The 7652-nt window shown below is 24.6% G+C and overlaps 1 long non-coding RNA gene across 1 annotated transcript; it reads left to right on the top strand.

Annotated features, from left to right (window-relative positions):
• Positions 1-4796: 4796 nt before the first annotated feature.
• LOC136083932 (uncharacterized) lies at positions 4797-7431 on the top strand. Its single transcript, XR_010640218.1, has 2 exons — positions 4797-7186; positions 7269-7431. It is a non-coding gene; the product is annotated as an uncharacterized LOC136083932 (long non-coding RNA).
• The last annotated feature ends 221 nt before the right edge of the window (positions 7432-7652 follow it).

The following is a 7652-nucleotide window of genomic DNA, read 5'->3' as shown; positions in this document are numbered from 1 at the left end:
TTTTCTTTTTTCTTTGATGTGTAGTAACTGTTAATTTATATTTACGTTTTCTAATTGTGCAACAAGTTATTTTTTATTTAAAAGATGCAAACAAACTTCTAATGAAAATAGTTTTTAAGCAGGCAAGCAAATATAACCTAAAGATGTGATATTATTACTTTAAGCTGTGAAAGTTATCTTAAAATTTTTTTGAGCATTGCTAAAATATTAGGCTAACAGGGTAAAGCGTGTACACGAAATAAATGTGAAAGAATATGCACGTCATTTTTTTTTAGTGGTTGTATTAAAATCTTTTTAATTGTTTTGTATTTTGTTTACAACGTGTTGTGGTTTCAAAAAAATATGTTAGATTTCGGATTTAACTTGAAATTAGTTTTAAAAATGACAAAAGAAGAAGTAAAAGAAAAAATTATGCACAAATATTTACAAAATCCTAATAGTAGCTACAATTCGATAGCAAAATTGTTGCAAATACATCCATACACCGTTAGTCGTGTTATTCAACGTTTTTCTCAAACAAAATCGATCAAACGCAAATCTGGTGGTGGATGAAAGGAAGGTTTTAAAGATATAAAATTAGTTAGAAAACTGGTTAACAGTTTTAAGAATAAACCAAGCCTTTCACTAAGGAAACGCGCAAAAATATATGGATTTTCTCATAGTTTTAGTGCAAAAGTTAGAAACAAAACATGGTTTTCATTCTTTCAAAGCACAAAAAGTGCCCAACCGTTCTGAAACTCAACAAAAAAGTGCAAGAACTTGCGGCAGAAAATTGCCTGACAATTTTATTTCTAAAAATTTCTGTATTATTGAAGACGATGAAACTTATATCAAATACGATCATCAACAAATTCCTGGTGCTGTTTATTATATTGCCAAATATTGAGGAAAAGCAGATAAGAAATTTAAATACACATAACATGACAAGTTCGCTAAAAAAGCTTTGATTTGGCAAGCTATTTGCAGTTGTGGCAAAAAATCAGCACCTTATATTTCTCAGTCCACACTTTCTGGTCAAATATATGTTAAAGAATGTTTACAAAAACGCCTTTTACCTCTCATTAAATCACACAATAACAGAACTGTGTTCTGGCCTGATTTAGATTCAATTCATTATTGTAAACTAGCTATAAAATGGTATAAAAAGAATAATGTGAAATTTGTACCTTAAACAGAAAATCCTCCAAACTGCCAAGAATTGAGAGTTATTGAAAAGTACTGGGCTATTATTAAAAGAAAAATGAAAGAAACGAAAAAGCTTTGCAGAAACATTAAAGATATTAAAATATCATTTAAAAAAGCATCAAATAGTTTCGATTCTTATTCTGTGCGCAAGCTTACGGGTACCACTAAAGCAAAAGCTCGAAATTTTATTAGATTCTTACAGGAATAATTAATTTTTTTGAATTTTTGATCTTCTTATATTATTGTATTAAAATTATTACTTGGTTCAAATTAAAAGCTGAGGAGTGCTTATTTTTAGTTGTTTTTCTACTTTCACATCTATTTGGTGTACACGCTTTATTTTTAGAGCTAAGTTTTCTCTAAAAACTTGACTATAAAGCTAAAAAAATCTGTAAACAAATTCGTTGCTATGGTTGTTGCTAGGGAAGTTTGAAAAATTATAGTGCACTTATTTAAAAAACTAATTAGTCTATAACAAACCGTTTTTACACAATTAATCTCTGTTAAATTCATCATTAAAATTGACAAAAAACAATTTTCGAAATTTTTTTGAATTTTATGGGGATCTGCTACCTTAACTAAATTAACCTTCATATAAAAAAAAGTTTCAATTGAATCAAATGCATCAATTGAAAAAAAAAAGAAACATTAGTTTAAACCCTGTTTTACGAACGGAAAACAATTTACTAAATTATTTATTTTTTGATTAATAACAAAATAACTGCAAACAAGTTTAAAACGTGTTTGAATGTTGTTTTTTATTTGTTTTTTTTTAACCAAAACAAAGCAAAAGCTTATTAGTTTTTTAAAACATTTAAAACATACGTATTTTTTCGGACTATTTATTAACTAGTTATTCAAACTCTGTATTTTTTGTTATGGTTAGTTAAATAAATTTATATAATTTTAATAAATTTATTAATAAATTCACTAAATTTGAATTTGTTGCGGCAAGCAGACGTGTTTTATTCAGAGGAAATAATTATTTTTTGAAACTTTTTTTTTTTATTTTCTTTGATTTTTAATAAAAAAAAAACAAACTATAAAATGGATTTAAAAAACATTGATGTTCTAAAGAAATCTTACGAAACGAGGAATACAGACGAATATCAACACAAATATCAACAAATGTCGTTCACGATATTTTTCATGAAATGTTTTCAAAACAGCAGAAAGATATCTTTAAGTTTATCAGTGGTAACTTAAAAATAACTAATGATAAAATAAATGAGCTACTTAATGAAATACATAAATCAAAACAATTTTGCGACTCTTTAAAAAAAGAAAACGAAAAGGTAAACATTAAACTTAAAGAAATTACAGAGAGAGTAAGAATCCTAGAAAAGACAAATAAAGACATCGAAGAAAGCCTAACAGTTACTCAAGACATCCAAGAAAAAAAGGTACGCGAATTAGAAAAGAAAATTAAAAACAAAAACAGTATAAGTGAAGAAGAAAAGAAAAAATTACGACGGCTAGAAGATAGACTCAGAAGGAATAATCTTCGCATTGACGGGCTTCCGGAAAACGATCAAGAAACCTGCGATGAAACTGAAAAAAAATTATTAATTTTATTAGAAAACGAATTAAATATTAAGAACGTTGATATCGAGAGGGCTCACAGAGTTGGAAAAAAAGAAGAAAATAAAACTAGAACAATTTTTGTTAAAATTCCACATTACAAAGACAAAATAAATGTACTATATTCATCTAATCGACTTAAAGGATCAGGAATATACATTAACGAAGACTTCTCTTTTGAAACTATGGTCATAAGGAAAAAACTTGTAGAAGAAATGAAGATGCATAGAAAAAATGGTAAATATTCTTCTAATAATATGATAAACTTATAGTCAGAGAATTTAGGAAAAATAAAGCGAGTGCTTAATTAATTTATCATTTATATTTAGAATTCTTCTTTTTATAATATTATTATTATTATTATTATTATTATTATTATTATTATTATTATTATTATTATTATTATTATTATTATTATTATTATTATTATTAATACGCTAATGAATATTAGTGCGCATAGTTACGCATAGTTTCGCCTATTGTTCGTATTGTTACTTATGGTTCTGTATTCTGTAAAATACACTATTTCTTAGTTTTTAAGTAGTTTCTAGACTTTTTTTATGCGCGGTTACATTTTCCATGCGGTTTTTCGAGTAAAGTCAGCTGGCGAATTAGAGATGATGTACTTTTATTCTCAAGAAGAGTTGATGTTGTTCATTGTTTAAAATAAAAATTTAAATAATCGTTTCATTGTTGTTGGTTGTTTTTATTTTTTTAATTTTTATAGCCTGTTTTCATTTTTTAGAAAAAGTTCGAAATAAAATGTCTGGTAAAATAGTTTTTTTAGTACTATCTAAACATGAATTCTGTAATTTATCTAATCTTCTAAATATGAATACTGTAATTTAATAGTATTAGTGTCGTTTCACTTTCTTTTTTAATAAAGAACTTTCTAGGCTTTTCTAAAAGCGTTTCTTTACTCAACGCGGTCTTTCAAGCAAGGTCTCCAAGCCGATTAGAGCTGATAAATTTTTAGTTTTAAGTGGAACTGATGTTGTTCATTGTTTAAAAAATAAAATTTGTTTGTTGTTCGTTGTTTTTATTTTTCTGTTTTTTTTTTAGTAGAAGTTAAAACTAAAATGACTGGTGAAAAATTTTTTTTTAGTACAATGTTTCTTTTTTAGTAAAGAGTTTCAATTTTGTCTTTAGTCTTTTTAGATCATTTTAAGCAAGTATTTTTCATTTTTTAGAGCAGTCAAAAGGAGCTGAAGGCCTTTTTAGTAAGTATAAAGTGTATAGTAGTTAACTTATAGTTTATATTAGTAACATAGTTATATTAGTTTATTTATAGTTTATATTAGTTTATATAGTATATAGTAGTTTATTTATAGTTTATATTAGTTTATATAGTATATAGTAGTTTATTTATAGTTTATATTAGTTTATATAGTATATAGTAGTTTATTTATAGTTTATATTAGTTTATATAGTATATAGTAGTTTATTTATAGTTTATATTAGTAAGTTTATTTATAGTTTATATTAGTTCAAGTTTATTTATCGTTTATGTTAGTAAGTTTATTTATAGATTATAGATTAGGATTGATGAGAATACAAATTTTTTTTTAGACAGACAGGTAGAACTCAGTAAGGACTTAGATTTTGTAGATTTAAAAACTTCTTTTGAATATTCTTTTAAAGCATTGAGTATGTTTTATATATTTTAATAAATTTTGTCATTTAGGTGTGGTAGCTTCATCAGTTGGTGCAAATAGTAATGTCTTTTATTTTATTTTACAGCAATTAGTAATGTCTTTTATTTTATTTTAAAAAGAATCAATAAATATTGTTTATTTAAACATAATCATCAGGATAAAATAGATAAGATAGATAAAATAGCTTTTTTATTTAATATTTTTTTATTTAGTTATAACTTCAGTTGCACCAGCCACAACAGGTAACTTAGTACATTTATTTTAATATACTTGAATTACATTTGTTACTTAACTTTTCAACCAATAAATATTGTTTATTTCAACATTATCATCAAGATTATATAAATAAACTTTTTATTTGATAATTTATTTTAGTTGCTTCTGTATCAACTTTAAATAATGGTAATTCATTAATTCATATTTTATTATAGATAAATGTATATAAAAAAATGTAAGTTAGAACTTTTTGTAGATTTAAAAGTTGTTTGTTGTTTGTTTGTTTTTCTGTTTAGTTAACAACAATGAAGAGAGAGGTAGTATGTTTAAAAGGATTTTTATTTTTATATAAAGTAACTAAAATGTTTTTTAAAATATTGTTGTTGACTTGAAAGTAAAACAGTAGGTTTTTATATTTTTATACAATTAGCCCAAGAACTTATAGTTCTATAGTAACTAAGGTAATACTTAAAATTATATTGTCAATAGTAGAGAAGAAATTTAAAATTCTCAGTAAGACAGCTTCTTATTATTTTACCTCAAGTTAGTTTAATTAAAATTTATTTTCTTTAGTTGATCAAGAGAGAGCTAATAAAGGTATTAGTTACATTAGTTTAGTAAATTTATTTTTAAAAAGTTAAGTAGATATTTTAATTTCTATTCATTTAAGTGCTTTTATTGTTTAGACACAGAATTGAAGACTGAAATAAGTCAGTGTTTTTGCTATTAGATAATTGTTAATAGGAATTTGTTTATTTGTACTGTAACTGGAATTTTAAAACTTCAAGTACTTAAGCTTTATTTTCTTTTTTCTTTTAGAACAGTTGGAAAAAAAACTAAGTATAAATTATATGATTAGTATAGTTAAATAAATAAAGCATTTGTATCTGTACACTCAGTAGTCCAAGTCAGTTGTCACATTTTAGAAATTGTCCAGGAGAGAGTAAATGGTAAAATAATTAGTCTTCATTGGCTTTTTTATTCTTGATGGTTAAATTTATGTTTTATTTAATTTGTCTTGAGGCACATGAAATATAATTTTGACAAAAATAAAAAGTTAAATAAAAAAGGTGAAAAGTCATTTCTGAACTACAGACGTTTTTCCTTTGAACATTGTGGGGACACCAGACCCTTTATATTGACCAAACTTTGTTTCACATTGTTGCAGGAAAACAGTTTTATACCTATGTAGATACTGAAAAAACTAAAAAGGTCTCATACATAACTCATTTTCACAAAAAACTGGATAATCGACCTTTGTCTTCTGAGGTACAGAAATTAAAATTTAAAGTTTATTTTAGTTTTTTAGTTTTGGTTTAGTTTATAGTTAATTTTAGTTTAGTTTTTATTAGTTTTAGCTTCAGTTATCTTTTTTTTTACTTTAGACAACTTCATGAAAGAAATGAGTGAAATAGGTAAAAAAAATTATAGTTATACATTTATTTATATGTAAATATAATTCTATCAATTATTCTGAGGTATATTTTTTGTCTTTAGTGTCTGGTAGAAGCATAACTAGTAAGGCTGTGTTTTAAATTTTATATATTTTTTACGGAGAAATATGTGCAATAGGTGAAAGAATTATTTAATATAAATATGACATTTTTAAACTGTTTGCATTTTACTCATATTTTTATTAAAATTAAATTTCTCACAAGTTTAAGTCTTTTTAATTTACTTTTTTTTAATTTATTTTAGCATCCTCTTCATCCTGTGAAAATGGTGAGGTTATGCTTTATACTTTGATTAAAAGAAATTGTATATATTTTTAAATTTTATTATATCCTTCTATTTGTAATTTTAGAGTCGTTAACATTTGAGGAATATAAAAGATATCGCTCCCAACACCCAGGGCCTCTCTCGGAGAGGTCCTTCAATAAGTGGCAAAGAAATGACGGTATGGATGAGCCATCCTTTAAATGGAGGGCTCATCCATACCGGGGTGTTGGGAGACATCGAAGAAAAAACAGCAACCAAAAGGTTGTAAATGTCTTCTATCAGTGAAGATATTTATAACTTTTTTGTTAACGTTTTTTCTTCGGTGACTTATTTTTATTTTTTTCAATTTTGTAATTTTTTTTTTTTCAATTTGTAAATTTTAAAATATACTGTTGTATATTTGGTTTGTTTTTGTCTTTTTTAATTGAAATTTTATTTGTTTTTCACCAATTAAACTTAAATATAGTTAAATTGATTCACTACCTAATCATCATAATATGGTGCTACATTCTATTTGTTAAAAATAATTATTTGGTAGTTTAATTTATTGAAAACACTGCTTTTAAAATTAACTATAAGCCAAGACTATTTAGCTATATAAATGCAATTTATTTATATCTATTTGATTTTTTATCTTTAATGTTTATAGTTTGGCTCCTTAAAGCATTTGTTTTTTTGCTTTTTAATTAAAATATTTTAAATCTATTGTAATGTCTTTTAAATTTAACTAAAGTTTACTAAAAGCCAACGTGAAATAACGTCATAAAACAACACCGACAAGTTGCATCATGACAGCAGTTTAAGTATGACAACAGGCTACCGAAAAGCAGGTAAATTGTATTCCAGTTTTTTTTTTTTACTTTGTTTTGTTTTACTTTTATGTCTACTTATCTGTTACAATTTTTATTTTAGGTTTGTCATATGACTCATTAATGCAATATAAAAGATCAAAGTTTACATATTTTTTACAATTTGTTATACACATGTTTGATTGTAAATCGACTTTTTTTTTGTTTGAAACGTATTTGTACTCAATTGCTTAGTTATTTATAATAAATTTATTTAGTTGTGTGCATTTATTGTTTTAAAGACAATTTCCTTTTTTAAAGAAATATGTATCAAGGGAATATCAAAAAATTAATAACTCATAAATAATTTACGTTCACTTCATATTAATCTTATTAATTAAAGTTCATGCTATAAAAAATATAACAAGATTTTAGTTTTAATCTTTCGTCAATTTAAGGCATGTTGAAGTGTTATTATTTTGTGTCAGTAACTAAAAACGTATTGTGT

Source organism: Hydra vulgaris, chromosome 08, assembly GCF_038396675.1.
Source record: "Hydra vulgaris chromosome 08, alternate assembly HydraT2T_AEP".
NCBI lineage: Eukaryota > Metazoa > Cnidaria > Hydrozoa > Anthoathecata > Hydridae > Hydra > Hydra vulgaris.
This window is presented reverse-complemented; position numbering and strand designations above follow the sequence as displayed.